Source organism: Rhinolophus sinicus, linkage group LG14 (assembly GCF_036562045.2).
Source record: "Rhinolophus sinicus isolate RSC01 linkage group LG14, ASM3656204v1, whole genome shotgun sequence".
Lineage (NCBI taxonomy): Eukaryota > Metazoa > Chordata > Mammalia > Chiroptera > Rhinolophidae > Rhinolophus > Rhinolophus sinicus.
The window spans coordinates 4,512,626-4,532,380 of NC_133763.1; the positions used below are offsets into that span (position 1 = coordinate 4,512,626).

Below are 19,755 nucleotides of genomic sequence, written 5' to 3' on the forward strand. Positions count from 1 at the left end.
TTCAGGTTTCCTAAAATACTCCGGAATCCTCCCAATCAAGTCCCCTCTTTGGTAAAGCACGTTAGATTGTGTCTGTGTGTCTTGCAACTAAAACTGTTCTAACTAATAGATAAACCCGTACTTTTTATCTATGATCCTGTGAGATTTGGAATTTATTGTGTGTGTGCTGGGAGCAGCCCGTCTTGGGTTCCTTCTCTGGAGTTACTACGTCACCTCTCAGTTTGGGCAAGGCGTTCAGCTTAGAGCTCAGAAGCCTTTCTTCTTCTAATTGGTTGATCGTTAATCTTAAAATTAAGAAGGTTAACTTGACTGCTCCATGATTTCATGTCAATGGCCAGATTTAAGGTGGCTTTATCTATTATTGTGCCTTTCATGCTCCATGACTATGTCAGCTTCCCTCCTATTGTTCATTTTCTCTACCAGGGTATGTGGCAGGAGGAGGAGACAGCTCCTCTGAGCAGGACTGAACCCTAAACTATTAACCACAGGGCTTGACTTGCGCTTGTTCACCACCAAACTGGTACGTGATCGTCAGTAAAGAATGTTGTCCTCTTTGAAAAGCCCGTGGACAGGGGACTTCACAGGGTTCCTGTTCATTGCTTCGTTTATGAATTCTCACGTAATGAGTTTTTATTGCGTACGTACAACTCCCCGGGCTCTGTGTTAGATACTGGGCGCTCGTCAGAACAAGGTGGGCATCGTCTCTGTGGTTGAGGAGCTGGCAGGGGAAAGACAGAAACACTAAGGAAATTAAAAATAAGCAAAGCAGTTACAAACTGGGACAAATGGTATGAGGAACACAAGACAGCAAGAAAAAGAAACTTTACAAAGGAGTATGATAATATTTTAGCCAAAAATTGAGAAGGGGCTAGCGTAGGTAATGGCAGGCAGTGAGTTGTTTGAGTAGAACAGGGTGTGTAGAAGCTGTGAGAGGCGAAAGGATTAATAATATTGGAGAATTAAAAGAAGAGTCTTGCCAGGAGTGAAGTGGGTGAGCAAGGAGAATGGGGTGAGGTTATGTGGAAGTAACCGGGCCAGACCCCTAGGGCCCTGTAGGGCTGCTCTGCGAAGGCTTCTGGGATAGCCCAGGCCTTTAAACCAGGGCGTGACATAATCTGATTTCAGCTGTTCTACCAGTGGTGTGGATGCGGGGGTAAAATAAAAGCCGTCAAAGGTAACCCGAGAGAGTGAATGGCAGTGTAGGGGGAGGGAGAGAAGTAGACATACTTAGGACGTGTTCTGGAGGTAGACGTGGTGAAGACCGATGAGATAATGCACTGGACAAACCAGGTAAACGACAGACTGCTGCGTACACTCTGAGTCTTACCGTCACCCCTTGAGCCTTGTTGAAGAGGCTGAGTTTCTCTGCTACCAGTGGGACTTCATTGCATCTGCTCCTTGGATCTGTTCTGTCTCCTGTCGTATCCAACCAAATGGGCCTCTGAAAACATTGTACCTTCTTCTTAAATTCTCAATATAAAATTCATGTATTCGAGAAATAGTCATTAAACAAAAAATATTGAGCTCTTAGCATACATTTATGTAGGTAGCAGATTTGAATATAAATTGCTCCAAAACTTCATTATTATTTTCATTCAAAGATATACTTGCTCTGTAAATGGCTTTTTAAATACAGAAGGAGCTCCTTTATCAAACTAGGAGAATTATGTGCTGACATAAGCAAAGTACGTTGATGGAAAATAACAGAACAGAATCATAATTTACACTGGAATTGAAGGTTACAGAGACTCAGAGTATTTTTATGTCTAAATAAATAATGACAAACTAACTGAGTAAAGAAAATTAAGGATAACAATTGCATAGAAATGCCTTTGATTTTATCATCTTTCTTCTACTAATAAAATGTAGTACAGGAAATTAATCTTAGTGAATTTTTCTATACCTTAGTGACCCCGAATATGCTTCTGTACAAACAGGCTCTCCTAGCTGCCAAAACAAAACTGAAAAAAAAAAAAAAAAGAAAGCAAAATGCTTCTTTTGCTCTGATTTAACCCTCCCACTAATTCTTTGAGGAGTTGCTGAATTTCAGATAAATCCAATCACTCCCAAATAATGACAGACTCTAGCCTATCTCCTGCTTCAAGCCCCAGCCTTTGTTCAAAGTAAACGGATTAACTTTTCATTGTTGAGATTTTCTCCAATCTAGGTATGTTTGTTAGATTATCAGCAATTAAAAAAAAAAAACCCACCACAAGAGCCCTCCTTAGCTCTTTCTGCTCACTCCCCACCACCCTCCCCATGCCCCCAAACCCCTCTCTTTGCCACGAGAAGACCCTGTGACTCACTTTTTTGAATGCAGGCTATAGTCTAGTTAGTACCTTCCTTTAATCTCACAGTTGCAGCGTTTTGTTCCTGGGTGAGAAGCTTTTCACAAATGTTTGCCTGATATTATTTTTAAGTCCAGATATCTCTTTAAATTTTTTCATATGGAAGGAATTAATTATTTGATCGTGCCCTTTCCATATTGCCTTTTCAGAGCGCTTGCTTCTAGGACAGGGCAGAGCAAAGCGCGTTTCCAAGGCTCATGGTTCTGAGCCCTGGATCGTTGCTTGGAATTCCTGCTCAAAGCTGAGGCTGCCTTCTGAGCATGTGTGTTTTCCCAGGCAGTCTTTCTCACCGCTGAGTAGTGGGCTTGGCCCCCAAGAGAAAGTGCCCTGTCTTCTAACAAGTCCGTGCACATCATTCAGGAACAGAAAGAGTTTCCATGCCGCAGTCACAGCTTGCCATCAAGGCACTTTCTTTCTTCCAAAGACTCTTTCTATTTTATTTTGACAGGCCTCATTTTAATTCTGATTACAACTCTGAATAGTATGGCCTCCTGAATTGTACCTCCTTCCCCACCCCTCCCACTTCTTGACTGTTTGGTCTAGTGTATGTTCTCTGAGTGTTTCCTAAACACTGACATTTATTCATAGGCTATATGATGTCATTGTCTCATCAATAATGGAAAATTAAAAAACAGTTATGATAGATATTGAATTATGTTCTCTGATATACAATGTAATATATATATATATAAATACCTATGTAACATATGTATGTATTTATGGATATATGGTAAATATATTCCTTGAATGTGCAAGTTTTCCATTACTCCTGACTCTCTCTATCCTGTCTGACCAGATCTCAAGTTTACATCAGCTATTAGTACAGAAACCATTTCGTGCAGGAGACATGCCTGCATTCTGACAAAAGCGGTTTTCTAGGGATGGCAGTCCTGAACTAAAGCCCTGACTCTCCATGCCCTTCCCTTCACTAGGAGTTCCAGAACCTTCACTGTCAGCGTGGAGGTGCTGGGAACTTTGGGAACTGCTGCTGAATGCAGCAGAAGTGGCCCAGGAGCGGAGGCTCGGGGACTGGGTCCCTTCCAGTCTGAGCTGCAGACCCTCAGCGGGCTGCACCGTTAAAGAGGACTGATACTTCTCAGGTTCAGATGTCTGCGAAAGCATTTTACAAAGTGGTATACTGATGTCCGTTGTTGCTATCATTGAAAAGTGAAGGCAGACATTGTAAATTTAAAAAATAATAATAAAAGTAGGAATTTAAAGAATAGAACTTTGGAGGCTCTGGTCCAAAAATATCTTGTCCTAATTTGCCCCTTTCTATTGTTAAGGTGCATTCCGTTCTTTCTCCAAAAAACATAAACATTTGAAATAATATATATTCCCTATCTTTTTAAAGAAGAGCTCTGAAAATATTCCAAATCAATTAATCATTCACATATGGGTGTTCAATTAGAATGTTTTAATGTGAAGTTAAGAGAACTACACTGAGGGCATAGGAGTTTCATTAGGAAGGAAAGAAGCAATCATTGGGAAATACGACATTTTTAAGGAGTTGGAACAGGCCCAAATGGAGGGAAGCACTGCAGGCAGCACAGAAGCACCACCAGGAGAGAACTGGGGGAAAGAGGCGGCACTAACAAGCCAGACTTCACATTTTCTAGAATTTTCCTCTTCGTATAGAAAATAGTGGTGGTGGGTGGGGAAAAGTCTCTTTATTCTACTCTCCTCAGTCATCCTTACAAGACCCAGAATGCAAACAAGTAATACACACATCCAGGGTTGACCAGGCTTTTGTGCACTTGCCTGGGAACTCAACCATAGCAGTGTTTCTGGAAGAAAAACATATTCCAGCTTCCAAAGAGCCAACCATCGTTATACGCATTTTTGGAATGCAATCTGTTTGAAAGTGAAATAATCGGGCAGCCTGAATAAGTTATCTTTCAAAAAGCTTTTGCAGTTAGAAACATATCAACTTCTATGAAAAACTGGTTTCGAATGGGGGCTGAAGCTTTTGGAGTGATCTTGCATAGTTTTTGGAAGGAGATGGGCTCTAGGTCTATAATTGAGGTGTGTAGATAAAAACATTTAAATCGATTTTAAGATATTTAAGACAGAGCTATAGAATAGTTCCCCTATGTTCAGATAGCCTGGCAATCTTTTTCCATTTCTGAAATCAAAATCAACTATTCACTTTAGGATATAATGGGGCTTCCTTAACCTATATCTTAAGAATAATCTCATCTATAATAAATCACATCTATATTAAAAAAAAGGCTTTGCAAAACATTTATAATACTGTAGCCAGGTCCATGGTTTATTAAACCCTTATGGAGTATTCAGAATCACTTACACAATTTAAAAAATAAAGTGGCAGGTTGGGGTAAAATACTTCCGAAAGTTCAACAGGTACTTGAACTTTTTTCAATCAGGATAGGTATAATTTAGAATTTCTTGTACAGTAATTTCACTCAAATAAATGATATGACTAATAAGTTATTTATTGCTAAATTAGTTTAGCCAAGTCATCCCTTTTACCCACGAGGTTACGAGGGCAATCCCAGTGACATTTGTGTTGCAGGAAAGAATTAACTTCCTTTCCCTTCTAAGGGAAATCCCCCGTAAGTAGGGTACCCGTCATGTATGATCCAAAGCGGGACAGTCTTCTCTGTAGAAGTGCCAGACCAGAGGAGCTATCGGGAGGCTAGGCATGCAGCACGACCATCTTGGGAAATACTGTGATTCTCCATTCACAGCAGTGCTTTGCTGCCCCAATTTCCCTCTCAGCACAATGTGATCTGCGGTCGAGGAGAGAGCCCGGCTTAGTGAGCTGGCTGACTGGGGTTCCCTCCTACAGGACAGACACGTCCTCCCCCAGCTCTTTAGGCCAGAAGACTAGGAAGCACAGGCCTCCTCCCACCTGATGATCAGATCTCATTATTTTCGCTTCCTAATTCCATCCGCGGTACCCAACCCACCATCCCTTGGTTCAGGTCATTATCTGTCACTAGCGTTATGGCAGCAGCTTCCTGTTGGCTTCCCCTTTTACCCCCTGAGCCCTCCGATCCATTCCCCACGCTGACGCCTAATCTTCCTCGATTGGTCATTCTCCTTCTTAAAATCCTCGTTGGGTTCCCACCGTCCTCTGATCAATCTCTAGCTGGCCCTGCAAGGCCTGCGTAATTGGACACACATCGATAGCCTTCTCTCTTAATCACCCCTGGCCCGCTCCACTCGCTCCCTGGGCAGCATATTGAATTAGTTCCAGGTCCTGGAGAACACCTCCCACTTAACTATATTTTACGTAAACGCTTCCTCCTCCCTGCTCCCCGTTCTCGCCCACCCCACCTCACGCCTGTGCCTGAAATTCCCGTCTTCGTTATTTAGATCTCGGTTGAGAAAGGACTTCCTCCGGGAAACCTATCTCTCCACAGCCCCAACCCCTTCCTGTGCTATCACAGTAATCTCGTTTTCCCTCTGCAGAGCACTTCACAGGCTGTGGCTCACTTCTTCGTGTGAAACCCCACCAGAGTGTGAGCTTAGCGGGGGCCTGTGCTTGAAACGTGCCTGGTCTTGACCTTCCAGCAACCTGTTTGGCATAATAATTCCAGAAAATCTTGCTGTCATGAATGCCAGCCGGACTTTGTGGAAGTTTCTCCTCGCCAGCCCCCAGTCCCAATTTTCATATGCTTTTGCAGATCACAGTAGATAGCTAACCGTGCGGAACTGTCTCATTCATTCCTGCCCCACACCCCCACGCGCTAAGGCTCCTCCTGCAGTGGAAGTAAATCCCATGTCCCTTGTGGGTGCCCCAGGGCAAGCAGCATATGGAAAGGAAAATTGGCTTATTGCCATCAAAAACACAAACTCAGCAGATTTTTCTTTCCTCTTAAATTTAACCCATGAAGAAAAGTGCTTGCATCACCAAAGCTTCCGAGACCCCAGGGAAATCACTGACAGGTGATTTCTCAGTTTCCTCGGAGGACCAAGGAGGGCAGATGCCAGCAGTTCAGGATTCGTGCGCTCACCAGTGGGTGAAGGTGCTTCAAAATCATAAAATACTCTATAACACACTCATTGGGGTACACGTGTGACCACTATGTTCTTCAGGTTTGAGACTCTCCTTCACACACAAAAGGATATAGAAACGTAGCCTCCCCCTCATTTGGGAGAAAGCCTCAGGGGCACAAACATTCAGCTTCTGTGAGAAGCAACAAGGAGAACAAATGTAGAGTGAACATTACCCAGTGATCTTGTGGAATTCAAGTGTGAAGACCGCAAAATCCGTCTCTGGCTTCAGTGCCTCAAGCTCTGTCTCAGGTCGGACCCCATTGGAATTGTCCTGGCCAGGACGGTCACCAACCGGAAGAGGAAAAAGTTTGCCCTTTGGAGTCTAATTTCACCAGCCCTTTTTTCTCTGTGGGTGTCCGTTAGAGGTTGGTCAAAAAGAGTACCATGAAGGTGCAGGCTTCTATGTACCCAGTTGACTTGCTCTGTTCGAAGACACTGTTCACATTTTGGGGAAATGTTTAGGATACCAGTGTTTTTTTCGTATTCTGAGAGAGAAATGTTTTCATAAATATTACTTGCGTATCCGAGAAACACAATTAAGTGCTAACTTCCATGCAGCCCAAGCTACCATTGTCTTACGTAATTTAGATAGACAGCGGCTTCACAGACTTCTTTTAAGCATCAGCAGTGTAAATATTCTCTCTTTACAAATTCCAATAAATTCAGACAGTTAGTTGGTTCTAATTAATTGAGGATTTCTTGGACGTAGCAGTCACTGCAGACCAACCGTCGCTTTTCTGTAATGTCATTTTCTGATGCACATGCCTTATGCCTCGCCTTAACTCTCACTCCTATTGGATGGATGCTGTGGAGACAAAGATGAGACCCCTTTAGTAGTCCGTGGCCCAGTGGGAAACAGGCGTCCACAGTTGCAACGCAGTGCAGTCCAGTGAAGGAGTTATGGTCCCCGGAAGTACCACGCCCGGCTGGAGGGCATCACAGACGGTTTTCTACAGGAAGTGGTACATGAGCTGGGACTTCATGGCTGCACAGAACGAAGGTGGGAGAAGTGGAGGGGAAGGGTGCAGCGTGCACAGAGACACTGAAGCAAGAAGCCTTGCGCTGTGCCCAGGAATTACAAACAGTTCCGTGTTCCTGGAGCTTAAACTTTGGAGGAGTCAGAACTGTTGGAGCTGAGAAGTAGGCAGGGCTGACGCTGGAGAGGGAGCCTGTACCTTCTTAGACGGCTTGGACTTTATAATCCAGGCCGTGGGGCTCCACCAAAGGGTTTTGTGGGGATTCTTGTTAATAGTTAATCTCCAAGAACATGTGAATTGAAAAATTTTATGTAAATTACTTTCCATTTTTACACTACTAGCAGTTGGGAGAGACATATCATAAACAAAAACTTCAAAGGACTTACAATCTGGCACTCTTTTAATTGTGTTTATTCCAAACACTTTCCACATCAAAATGGATGTTTAAAATGAATAAATCCGATATTGTGAAGTAGTCCATCTTTAGTCCTGATGTTTATTAAATAGAAAGACTCAAAAATCATCCAATTATTCTTGGAAAATGTGCATGAATGTGTGGTATTTGGAATTCTATTTTAGAACCCAAATGTCATAGACATCTGGACACAAAAATTATGCAAGAGAGACCTTTAGAAATGTGTTACTAATTATTGACTCTTCCTTGCAACAGCACAACTGAGCCTTTGTTATAGATGCAGTGTGTGCGACCTGCTGTAGACTGTGGCTTTCTTCACGTGTTAGGGTTTATTTTCATAGGATAGTCTTCATAACTAGCATCACAAAGCTTCAGAGAGTCAATAATAAAACTAGTAAGCCTCAGAAATAAGTGGATTATGTTAGCAGTGATGAATGAACAAAACAGTAGCTTAGCAAAAATTGCTTAAGGAAGGAAGAGGAGCGATGTGATCAAGCCAGCTGAAGAATTAGGGACATTTGAGGGCAACTAGCTATGATGCACAGACCACGTCAAATTTAGACTTAGGAGAAGAGGATTCTAGTACTGGTCTTATAATTTCCCACATACGTGTTTTAATCCCTAAAGTGTTCTAATTTTTATTCATAACAGGAAAATTATAGTATTTCAGGTCTTGTTCTATTCTAAAATACAGCTCGTAAGAGTTTGTCATGAATTCAACTGCTATTACCTACTATGTGCGCTCAGAACAGTTCTCAGTGATGCTAAGAACAGGGCAGGATCCCAATGAGCTGAAATGCTAGTGGGAAAGGAAGACAAACAGAGAGACAGCTGTAAATAAAATAATTGTCCTTAGTAGCAAGTACCATGAAGGCAATAAGGCGAGATCACCTTCCAGAGAGGGGCTGGGTGGGCTGGGGCGACGTGACAGAGATGAGCAGGGAGTGGCCGAGACCTGAAGAAAGCAGAATCCAGACGTGTGAAATCCAGGAGCCAGGTATTCCTGACGGAAGTGCCAGGGCCAAAGACCTGGGCAAGGGACACACCAGACTTCCTTGAGAAACACAGAGAAGCGGCGGAGCTGAAAGGAACAGGAACATAGAAACGAGGGGAAGACAGACAAGAAAAGAGCTAAAGCAGGTCACGTAGGTTGTCATAGGCCGCGGTGAGAAATTTGAATTTTATTTTGAGTGCAGTGGTCAACACTCAGAGGAATTGAAGCTGGGGCATGACACGATCTAATTTATTTAAAAATATCACTTTGACCCCTGTGTGCTGAGACTCGATGGAAGGTGGCAGAGTTAAAGTGAAGAAACCAATTTCAGAAGCTATCGTAAAATGCCAGATAAGAGATAATAGTAAACTTGGCTGAAGGCAGACAGGGAGAAAGGCCTGAGTGTGTGAGTGGTGATGTATTGGTCTCAATCCTTATATTTAAATGTCTTCGGTGTTAATGTGATACTTTAGAAGCTGACTCAGATTAACTCATAAATTTGGTAACCTTGATTAAAATTCAGTGAAAAATGAAAGTGGTCAGCTAGGATAAGGGGTAGGATTGAATGAATGTCATTTGCTCTGGAAATTTTTGTAGTTCACATGTTACATATCAGTGTATTCTGTAAAATTATAAGTTTCTTCAAGGTAAGGCATGTTTCCATTCGTGTCCTCTATGTGGTCCCTAGCACAGATGTGTAAGCAGTCATTCTAAGCGTTTTGTGAGGAAGGGGAGGACGAATCAGGAATCAAGGTGGGACGGGGGGTGAGGATGAGGAAATCTATTGAAAAGGGGCCACAGAACCAGTGATCCTCACAGAAACACCAGAAAGTTGTATTTAACATTTCTAAGTGGAGGGCTGTAGTATAGCTAAGCACCAAGCTACACTAATACTGTGTGAAGATAATTGTTTCATTTGCATGTGGCTACAAAAAAGTTGTGAGTCACATACTGAAAGAGGCTTAGGGTTTCTTGTGTGTTTTCTGTATTATATAAATAATTAGAATCACCTTTCAGAGAAGTACCCAAACTGCAGCAACCAGGATTAAAGCCTGAGAAAAAGAGTACATTAAATAATGTCTTTCTTCTTCTTCGCTGACATTGGTTTATAGCTGTAGAGTAGATCAAGACCAAGTGTTTTTATCCTTTTTGTACAGGTGTGACAGAGGACGCAGAAAATGCACATGCCTTCAGGGCGATGAGTGATCGTGGCCAACCTTGGGCGAGATGTCAGGTGTCCCAAGAGTGGAACAGAAAAAGTAAATGAAGCCAACTGGTGAGCCCACAGAGAACACCTGTGCACAGCCACTCCGCTGAGCCTCTGCGACCACGCAGAACATGAGGGAAGGTGAACAGAGCCTCTCTCTCCAGCCTCCGGAAGTGAGTGATTCTTGTAGCTGCTGGGACTCTGTGAAGGTCGCCTCCTGCCTTCTGCTTTGAGGGTGGCAGGAAGGGAAGTGTTTTGAAGGGTCAGTGGGAGAATACTTCAGCTCCTTGTGTTTCATGTAACATCTTGCTTTTCCAGAAAAGTATCTCGGAGCAGTAATTGTCAAGATCACCATGTGTTAGGCACAGTCAGTACCTAGGGAACATCTGTGGATTAGGTGCTTCCAGAATGTTCTTCTCTAAGAATAAAAGCGGAAAGTATAAAAATAGGGAGGGTGAGACCTGTCTTCTGTCGATGAGACAGATGGTGATTGGATGGGTGACTGACAAAACTGGGACCATCCAGGTCTCATCAGGGTGACTGCCTGCCTTATTCCCTGATTTACCTGGAAGATGACTGAGGGGAAGGGAACATCATAACTAGGATCAAGCGGCCAGACCGGGACCAAAGGCCAAGCAGTGAAGGTGCTTGGGAAAGTCAAGAGTGAGGGAGGGTGGGCTCTGAGGTCACTGCCTGTTATGCCCTCTGTCTCCACCAAACAAACCAAAATGAAATTGTTAGTGGGGAGCAAGAACCTAGGTAGTGGGAGTGACCGAACTCTTCCCCCCAACAGAACGCTGGTAGTGTTTCTCCTGCACGTAGGAGGAGGTCACTGACTGTCGCACGCAGTTTGTCAGGCCCCAGAGAATAAGTGTGCTCTGTGACAGTGAAGACAGGCCCAAGCCACCTGGCTTTTTACTGGTGCGTCCGCATGACATCAGCAGTTTCTGCTCCGAGTGACACGCAGCAAGCAGCCCTTGCTCTCATTTCTCATTTTACCTCCTGTTTGAGGCAGGAGTGGGTAGGAATAACAAGGTCTTTGAACACGTCTGTATCTTTTATTGTTAATGAACACATTTACATTTTGTTTTCTATCTCGAGCTTTTAAACGATGAAGGTTGAGGTTAATAGTTAGGCCACATAATCCAGTCCGTTCAAGTTCATTTTCAAAATCAAATTCCTTGGGCACACACCTAGACGTATCTGGACTAGACAACCTGAAACGTGTGATTAAGGCAGAATGAGGCAGATAAGTGGTCGGCTAGCTTTTCTCTAAGATTCCTTTATGGCACAGTGATGTAACTTCAACAGCTGGAAGGAGGTTTTTGTGGTCGATGAAACCATTTTTGCTTTTATTCCACGTCTGAAGACCAAGGGTGAGCATGTGCTGGAGGTGGCAGAGGCCGTGAAGCAACTTCAAGCCCAACTCTTTGGCGTGTGAAAACATTTGTGTGAGAGAGAAACAGTTTTCAAGTTGTATCCATGCCCGACATCCTCTAACATAGCTAAAGCCTATTATACAGTATTGATGAACACAATCGCTCCTTGCATTATGTGCACCACTGTTGTGCAAGGCATTGTGGGTAGCCTCTAGCAGTCCAAACTAACCAAGGCATGCCAGGAAATAAGTACACTCATCAGAGATGGGTTGTGAGGCTGTGTCTGAGGCGCAGTGTCGGTGAGGGAGACAGACCTCCCTGTCCTGTGCTCATGGGGCCAGGAAGGCCCCCTCGGACGGACGTTTTGAAAGAAAAATGATGTAGTTCCTTCTGGGCCGAGGAGGAGAAAGGGAATTCCAGGAAGAGGGACCTGCTGGAAGCAGAGCCGGGATGGTTGGAGGCAGATTGGCGTGGACAGCAGAGGACTGAAATATGGCTGGAGAGATGGGAGGAGGTGGGAGCACTGAGTTCCACAGACCCAGTCAGGTGGGATGGGACGGACGGGCTGTGGGTGACACTTAAAATAGGGAAACAATATGGTATTAAGGAAAGGACAGTTCTCAGGGCAAGGAGGCAGAAGTGAGCAGGAGAAACGAAGACCAACTGAGAGTCTAGGTCCTAAATCGAGGCTGTTATAATGAGATGGGAAAGGAAAAGGTAGGGTGAGAATGGTTTGGCAGGCAGAATCGGCGGGGCTCGGTGACAGCTTGTGTTCGGGGGCGAGAGAGGGAGGAACTAGCAAAATCCCAAATTACTGGCTTGGGAACATAGGGATCTCTTATTATATCTTTCTCTAAACCATTATACATTATTCAATGTGAGATTAAAGAAACGCCTGCATTGTGAAACATCACAGTTTCCGACTAAGGGAATCCCTAGATTAGAAATCACCCTCCCACACCCGCATCCCCGCTTTTCCGGTCCATTTTTTTGCTTTGCTCAGGAAGCTGTGAGATCTGGCTCCGAGACAGAGACAGAGACAGAGACAGAGACAGAGACAGAGACAGAGAGAGAGACAGAGAGAGACAGAGACAGAGACAGAGACAGAGACAGAGAGAGAGAGACAGAGAGAGAGAATCTCACAGACCTATTGTCCTAGAGAAAAATATGAAAGCCAGCCAGAAGATACAACTGGGATGCTTAGAACTAGGTGCCCACGGCTTTATCACAGACTATAGCTGTGTTCTGTGTGTGCAGTTCTATCTGGTTTTCATTAAGCAAAGAAACTGGCTTTCAATAGCAAAAACGTGAACACTTAGTTACAAGATAACCAGAGACCTGTGCTTGGAAGTTTCGATGTGCATTAGCAGAATTACATCTTGACATTTTCTACGCAATGAAAATAGTGAAGCAAATGCATGTTATTCTAAATAGGTACTGCCTTCTCATATTAGGGATGTTTGAGGGTTAAAAGTTTAAGTGAATATTGTTTCTCGTGTTTTGCATTTTAAGGTTTCCTACTGCGTTCGTGTCTTGCCTCTGTATGGCCGTTTGGGAGGCATTCTAGCACAGTGGCCAGGAAGCTAAGCTCTGGAGTTAGGTTGTCTGAGTTCAAACACTGGCTCTGTCACTAATGTCTTTTGGCACTCCATCAGTTGTCCCTGTTATCTTGTCACGGACACACACATGAAACTAATAATGTGAGCTTGACCTCTAAGTAGAGCCCAACCCCAACAAGGCTTGTGAAGCCCCAGATTGGCTGTGCCCACATCCAGAAGTTCCAATTTAGTAGACCTAGGGTGTGGACCAAAAAATAAAATTGCATTTCTAAAAAAATTCAGGTTATTGTATGGGCCCATATTTTGAGAAACATTGATCTAATTAATTAGAAAGGAACTCATTTAGGAAAAAATGAGACAACAGCAGTCAGAAAACATGTACACAGTTTGTCATGATTTTGTTTAAGAAGCTAAACTACAAGGTGTGATCAAAAACTATGTTGAGTGTTCAAACTAAAAAAAGAAAATTGTTACAGTAAAAGACACATTGCCATTAACCCCCCCCTCAAAATATTACCCCTCGCTCTGAACACATCGTTCTTGCCACTTTCTGAAGCATTTCTGGAAGTCCTCTTTCTTGAGTGTCTTTAGTTGTGCTGTTGTGGCTGCCTCAATATCCTGAATCATTTTGCCTTTGGGGAAGAGCCAGAAGTTGCACAGTGCAAGATCCTGTGAATAAGGTGGATGAGAACACACCACAATGTTTTTATTTGACATAAATTGCCGTACTAGAAGTGATGTGTGACACAGAGTGTTGTCAGGATGGAGGATGAAACCATTTGCCCGTTTCATGTTAATGTGCTGTTCGTGATCCATGACTTACGGCACACTTTAAAACACCCCTTCTCTCTACCGTAGCTCACACCCGACTGACTGCACCGAGCAAGTTGAAACTTGTCACACACTATAAGATTCGATGCGCCACGTCCCATATTGAAGATCCCTGACTCTCCATTGGATGGCACTCGGCAGCAGCATTTACCGTATTGATCACACCCCATATATGCATTGGGAAGTTCAGTGGCTGATGAGCCTTTCATTTAAGTGAGAATCTCTAATTTTTGTTTTATTACCAGGAAGCCCTTGAATTTGTACCATTCTAGGAATGTGTCCCCATAATTAGAGTATGCATTAGTCCCACTCAGAGAAACCGATTTACCCCAATCATCTTCTCTAGTATTTCAGGGTTCTGTGCTTGAACCTGAACGCAACCAAACCATGTATCATTTACCAGGCTAATTTGTTGAACTCCACAACTAAATCAAATCCTAAATGCCCTTTCCCTGAAGTGTGAACCAAATGAAAGAGACCTTTTTTTCAAAGATAGCAAACTAGTTCAAATTAGAAACAAACCTTTTGCTTTTTTTCTTTTTTAAAACAATTGAAATGCAAGATTATATTTCCTAACATACCAATTCATTAAAAACCAAACAAAATAAAAGTTTGTTTAAGACACACTTCCCCCCACAACTAGACTGAAAACAACAACTTGACTTGGAGCTGATGGGTCCTGGAAAAACACACTGTTCCCCAATAAAAATTAAAAAAAAAAAAAGATGCCCTTACCAAACAAGCAGTTGACTGGAATGTTAAAGTCGTAAATCCCGGTAAGAGTCTAGGTCCCAGCAAGGCAGAGCATTCCACTCGTAGGGTTGAAATCAAGACACTTTAATGAAGGGACTTAGAGATGTGGGAGGGGAGGTTAGGGCACAAGAAAGGGGTTCTGGGGTCCAGAAGGCCAGCAATAGCAGGAAGTCATTGCCACAGGCCTGAAGAGGCTGAGGGAGAGCCCGTGAGAAGACGAGCTATGGAGAAGAGGCAGGAGTGTTAGGTTTGGGGAAGCACCCCGACATACACAAATTAGGAGGGGGCTGCTCAATCAAGGAGGAAGGGGGAGGGCATACCCAGCCTCTCTCTCCTCCTAGCCTCTGATCTCCTGCTGATGCCTCCCCATCTGAACTGAAGGTTCAGACAGGGTTGTGTCCAGGGCGCCCTTGACCGATCTGCCGTGTAGGCTTCCTGGGGGAGCAGGTGGAGCCCGCCCAGTTCATTCCCCCTTCTCCTAAATGAATGCTAGGTGTTAGATGAAGTATTAGTGACTGAGTTAGTGTATGTAAACTGTAAACTTTTTAGAAAAGTCCCTGGTGCATAGGGTGCGTGCAGTACCTTCTAAATGTTAGCTCTGATTGCTCCAGGCATAGCCCTGGAGTGTTTACGGAGGAAAACACTAAGACTCATGGACTTGAAGCAACTTCTCCTGGTTAACAGTGATGGCAGAGCCCACACTCAAACCCAGGTCTTCAGGCCCCAATTTGTGCACATTCCCCGTCACTACAGCACCTTCTAAGCATGAGGCCATGTGCTGCATGCAGAATTAAGGTTCTAATTTATTAGAGAAAGAAGCATCTTTACTTTCTGGACCCAACTGAAGCAATCTGTAACCCAGTCAACACCTATGAGCATACATAAAAATAACATAAAAGCTTATTTCAAAGACAATTCTACATGTTCAATAATAATAGTAATGGTGATTTAGTAATAGTTATTGTTAACATTTTTGAGTGTTTACTGAGTGTTCAGCGCTGCGTTTTTTCCTAGTATCATTCTAATGAAACCACTGAGCCATGTTACCCCTTCTTAATTTCTTCTTCATTCTTTCAGGTCTTTTTCTGAACTCGGAAATAATCCACTTGGAAGGATTTCATAATGGGTGAGTGAAATAGGTTTTACCTGACTCTGCTGGCCTTTGTCTGACCACTTAAGGTTTGATAAAATCATTTTGATCGTGTATATTACATCCTAAAAAGCCTCCCAGATAACAGTATTTTTTCCTGGAACTGTTGGAGAACTGATTCCGTTATCCTGCCATGATACAAAATTAGCCCCGAGGTCAGAGACATGAATTGGTCATGCATTCAAAATTTGATTGCATGAAAGAGACGTCTTGAAAATAAACATAGTTAGCGTTTTATTTGTGTCAGGTCAGCTTTTTTGGCAACAGATTTTAAACAATGAGATAGCATGTACCCTTAGGTCTTTACATTTTAGGTTTTTAGAGTTTCAGTTCAAAGAAGGTATAATCAGTAAGCTGAAGCATTGCATGCACGTTTCCAGTCAGCTAAAGAAACAAACAAGAAAGGTTTTTTTCTTTTTTTTTTCCCTGTGGGGTTAGGTTTCCACCCTGTCACACTGTCTGTCAGCTTTTCTCTGAGGATGGGAGCAATTATCAGACAAGGGCATGCTAACCAACAGCTCATCACGAAATTTCGGTTCTTTCTCGGCAGTCAAGTTTCAGAGTTGTCATTTTAAAAGTCTGGGTAACAACAGCATTAGAGAGCTGGCTCTCTTTGAAAACCAATCACATCAAAGAGAATAATTTTAGCATGCATACCGTTTGCTTAGCTTTCCTAGCCCAGAGGAAATGACGTGATTATAGTATTGGCCGAAGCATGTAAAGTTGCCAATATTTGGCCAATAATTAATGGTCCGATGCCAGCTTGACACTGGTCAGCAGTTTCATATGGTGCATCCTACTAGTTCTGATACTGATGGAAGCAGTACATGGAGAGGCAGGGTTTCATTCACAGCCTCTTTCGAAACTCACACCACTGGAAATGATACTGCTTTTGCACATTCTACAAATAAGGGTCACTGCTGATGTTTTTCCCTTGTGTTGAAAATTTCAGGTATATATGAACGAACATCCACGAAATCTGTGGAATTGAGATTTTAAGGTGTTTATAAAGGATTTACATGTGTAAATTTCCCGACCAAATTCCTGGCACATAGTAGGTGCTCAGAAGAATTGAGTGATTAGGTCTCACCAAAAAGGTCACCCACGTGAGCTCATCTGATCATAATAGTAATGCAGTGTGATACGGTCTTTACTGGTTACATATTGTTTTAAATACATCATTTCACTTAGTTTTGAGTCAAATTACCTAAAAACCCATTCCCAGCACATTCAATTGACGTGTCAAATCATACTGCAAGCATTTAAAAGGTAGTATTGCATTATTATTTAAGTATTCTTGTAACAGTTAACAGAAGTTGAAAACAAAAGGAAAGAATTTTCTGTGCATTTGTGTAAACTGGATATTAGAAAATGTCATAGTTATGATTCATTTTTCTAGTGAGATTGGGAAATGATTTCGTATACACAGATGTCTGTTGTGTGGTGAACTTGAGGAACTGACTTATGTGATTAACAAGGAAACGTCAGTATTTATAGAAAAGGAGAGTTTTGAAGAACAAGACACTGATTTTATAATTCTGGCGCTATGCTCAAATTCTCACTTATTGCTGATACCCAAATTCTTACAATTCTGGCACGTCCATCAAAACCCCGGTACATTATTTTCTCTTTGATATCATTACGGCTGTTCTGAGACACCGAGGGAAATGTGTGACGCAGTGGGAGGTGGGCAGATGACTCATCCGGCAGTGACAGCCACACACGTGGCCCACAGGTGTACTTTGTAGGCAGAGGTCTTTAAAGGGTCCCACACAGCTTGACCAATCCATCTCTTCTGCAGCTCCTTTGCGGTCACTACATCTACAGAACACGCCCTCACCCCTGGAAGTCTTAACCTCCAGAGCAGAGGAGTCTGGGCGCCAGGTCGGGATGGGCCTTTGTAAGTGCAGACTTAGCTGCATTCAGCAGGGCTGCGGCTCAGCACGCTGTGTGTTTATATAGTTAAGTTCCAGGGTGATCCCATGTGGCCGCTGCACGGGCCACACTTGACTCCGAGCAGCAAAGAACGAGGCATTTCCACCTTTTTGACCTACTGGTATCTCAGAGGCAACGAAACCAAGCTCAGACTTACCTTGTTCCCCAAAGCAGGCAGTCTTCCTCTGGAGTGGCCATTATTTCTCCCCACTGCGAATTCTCCAGCTCCCCACAGAGCTGCTGTGAGTCTCCTCCTCCTCCCTCCCGCCTTCACGTCCCAATCAGTTCTGCAGTTCTCTCATTCTTCCCGGGATCTCCCCTGCCCGTCCCTCTTCATCCCACTGCTGCTATCTGGGCTCAGGCCTCTGGGACCTCACGTTCCTAACGGCCCCTTCTGCCCTTCCAGCCTCTGCTCCACCCACCAGCTCCATGCACAGTTGGCATTCTAAAACGGTGTTCATTTATATTAACTTGGCAGAAAAACCATCCAGAACAGTCTCGAGTCTCTGACCTGGCACTCCAGGCCCGCCTCCCGGGGCCCTCTTTTTCCATCCCTATCTCCCCATGTTGTTCTGCGTGAACCTATGGACCACCTGCACACCTGCCACACTTTCGGCCCCCCTAACGAGTGTCCTAAGCATCCAGAAGAGCCTGGGCCACACAACTTCATGACACAAGTGGCATTTGGGTAATAGTGTCATTGACACTGGCGGGTAATAAGGATTTCCACAGGCAGTGTTAACTGTTTCTGCATTTCTGCACTGTTGGGCTTGTTTAATGGGCATTCACCATTTAGTCAAAGAAATCCAGTAAGTGAAACCTTTTAATGACTAGATTAATGACAGCCACACAGGAGCGTCCCTTGGGCCTCTGTTCCCACTGCACCCTCCACAGCCAGGCAGGTAGTCAGGCTCAGGGTTTTGCTTGTTCTCTCTTGCACCTTGCTTCTGCCCCCGGGGAAGTGTGCCTCGTTCATCTTTGTGTGTCCAGCACTGAGAGCGTCGTGTGGTACAGGCTGACATTCAGACAGGAGTTACGCAGGCTTTGCAGCCTAAAGTCTGTACAATGTAGGAGCCCCTCTTTAAGAACCGGAACCCAAAATTCTCTACATTTTCAAAAACATCTGACCTTGCGAACGCATGGCCAGGGCCTCTCCTAGGAGTTGGAAGGGGGCCATATCGATGGCGGGTGAGGGGAGGTCCTGAAGCTTACGCCGTGTTTGCCACATTGTGCAGCCACCTGTGCTTCCGGTCATTTCTTTGCTGTTGTGGTGGTGGTGGTGAGTGTTATTATTTTAATGAAAGAAAGAATGAACGACTTTCATAACTGGGAACTTTCCCGTCATGCTCTCTGATCTGAGCCTGGGCACCCAGCATCAGACGTTCTGCTTCCCGGAGGACGGTTCCCTTCAGCTTACATGCAGGAGGGGCACTGGCGTTTCCTGGAATTTGGAGGAATTTCAGATACCCCTGGGATTGTTCTTGGACAGCAAAACCTTTGCTAACTCATCTAGTGAAGCTGGCAGTTTTCAAACTGTATGTTTGTATTTTGAAATGGGAACATTGCCTTATAACACCATCATTCTCCAAGGCTTTCAAATGTGTTCCAAATATTTCCTTATAATTAGAAACTTCCCTATGAAATCATAGATTTTGAATTCGGTTTGTGTTTTTTGTGTGGTTTTTTTTTTATACTCTTCAAGGAAACTTTTCTTATAGCTAGTTTTACAAGAGGAAACACCCCTTATAAAAGTATGAGACACCTTTGTAATTTCATGTAATTTTGAAATATATTAAATAGATATAGATATAGATAGATAGTTATAGATATATATATATAGAGAGAGAGATATACAAATTAATATATTTCACGCTGTACTTCATCAGCAAAAGTTAGTGAGCTACATTAGTCTTTGCTCCTTGCGTGAGCAGTGGTGGCTGAAAGGTGTATTGTTCGGCCAGCGTCTCCCTGTCTGAAGTTGGTTCCCCACCTCAGTGTATTGTCACCCTGTGCAGTTGCATCCCTAGTGCTTACACCAAACTGTTCCTATCTTGCTTCTATCTCTGTTTACTGTTTACCCAGGTACCTCCTCGATGATGGGTAAATATTCATCGATGTAGACTCTTCTTTAATGATGCTGCTGGTTGCAAAGACTTGCATTTCCCACCAGGTTGTTAAATT

At 43.6% G+C, this 19,755-nt stretch overlaps 1 long non-coding RNA gene across 2 annotated transcripts in view; it reads left to right on the forward strand.

The window, feature by feature from the left end:
• Positions 1-19,755, forward strand: part of LOC109444232 (uncharacterized) — a 104,619-nt gene that overhangs the window by 19,240 nt on the left and 65,624 nt on the right. For both annotated transcript variants that reach the window (XR_012491912.1, XR_012491911.1), the window contains exons 5-7: positions 9,918-10,140; positions 13,764-13,949; positions 15,567-15,615. This is a non-coding gene — a long non-coding RNA (uncharacterized LOC109444232). The remainder of the gene's footprint in view (positions 1-9,917; positions 10,141-13,763; positions 13,950-15,566; positions 15,616-19,755) is intronic.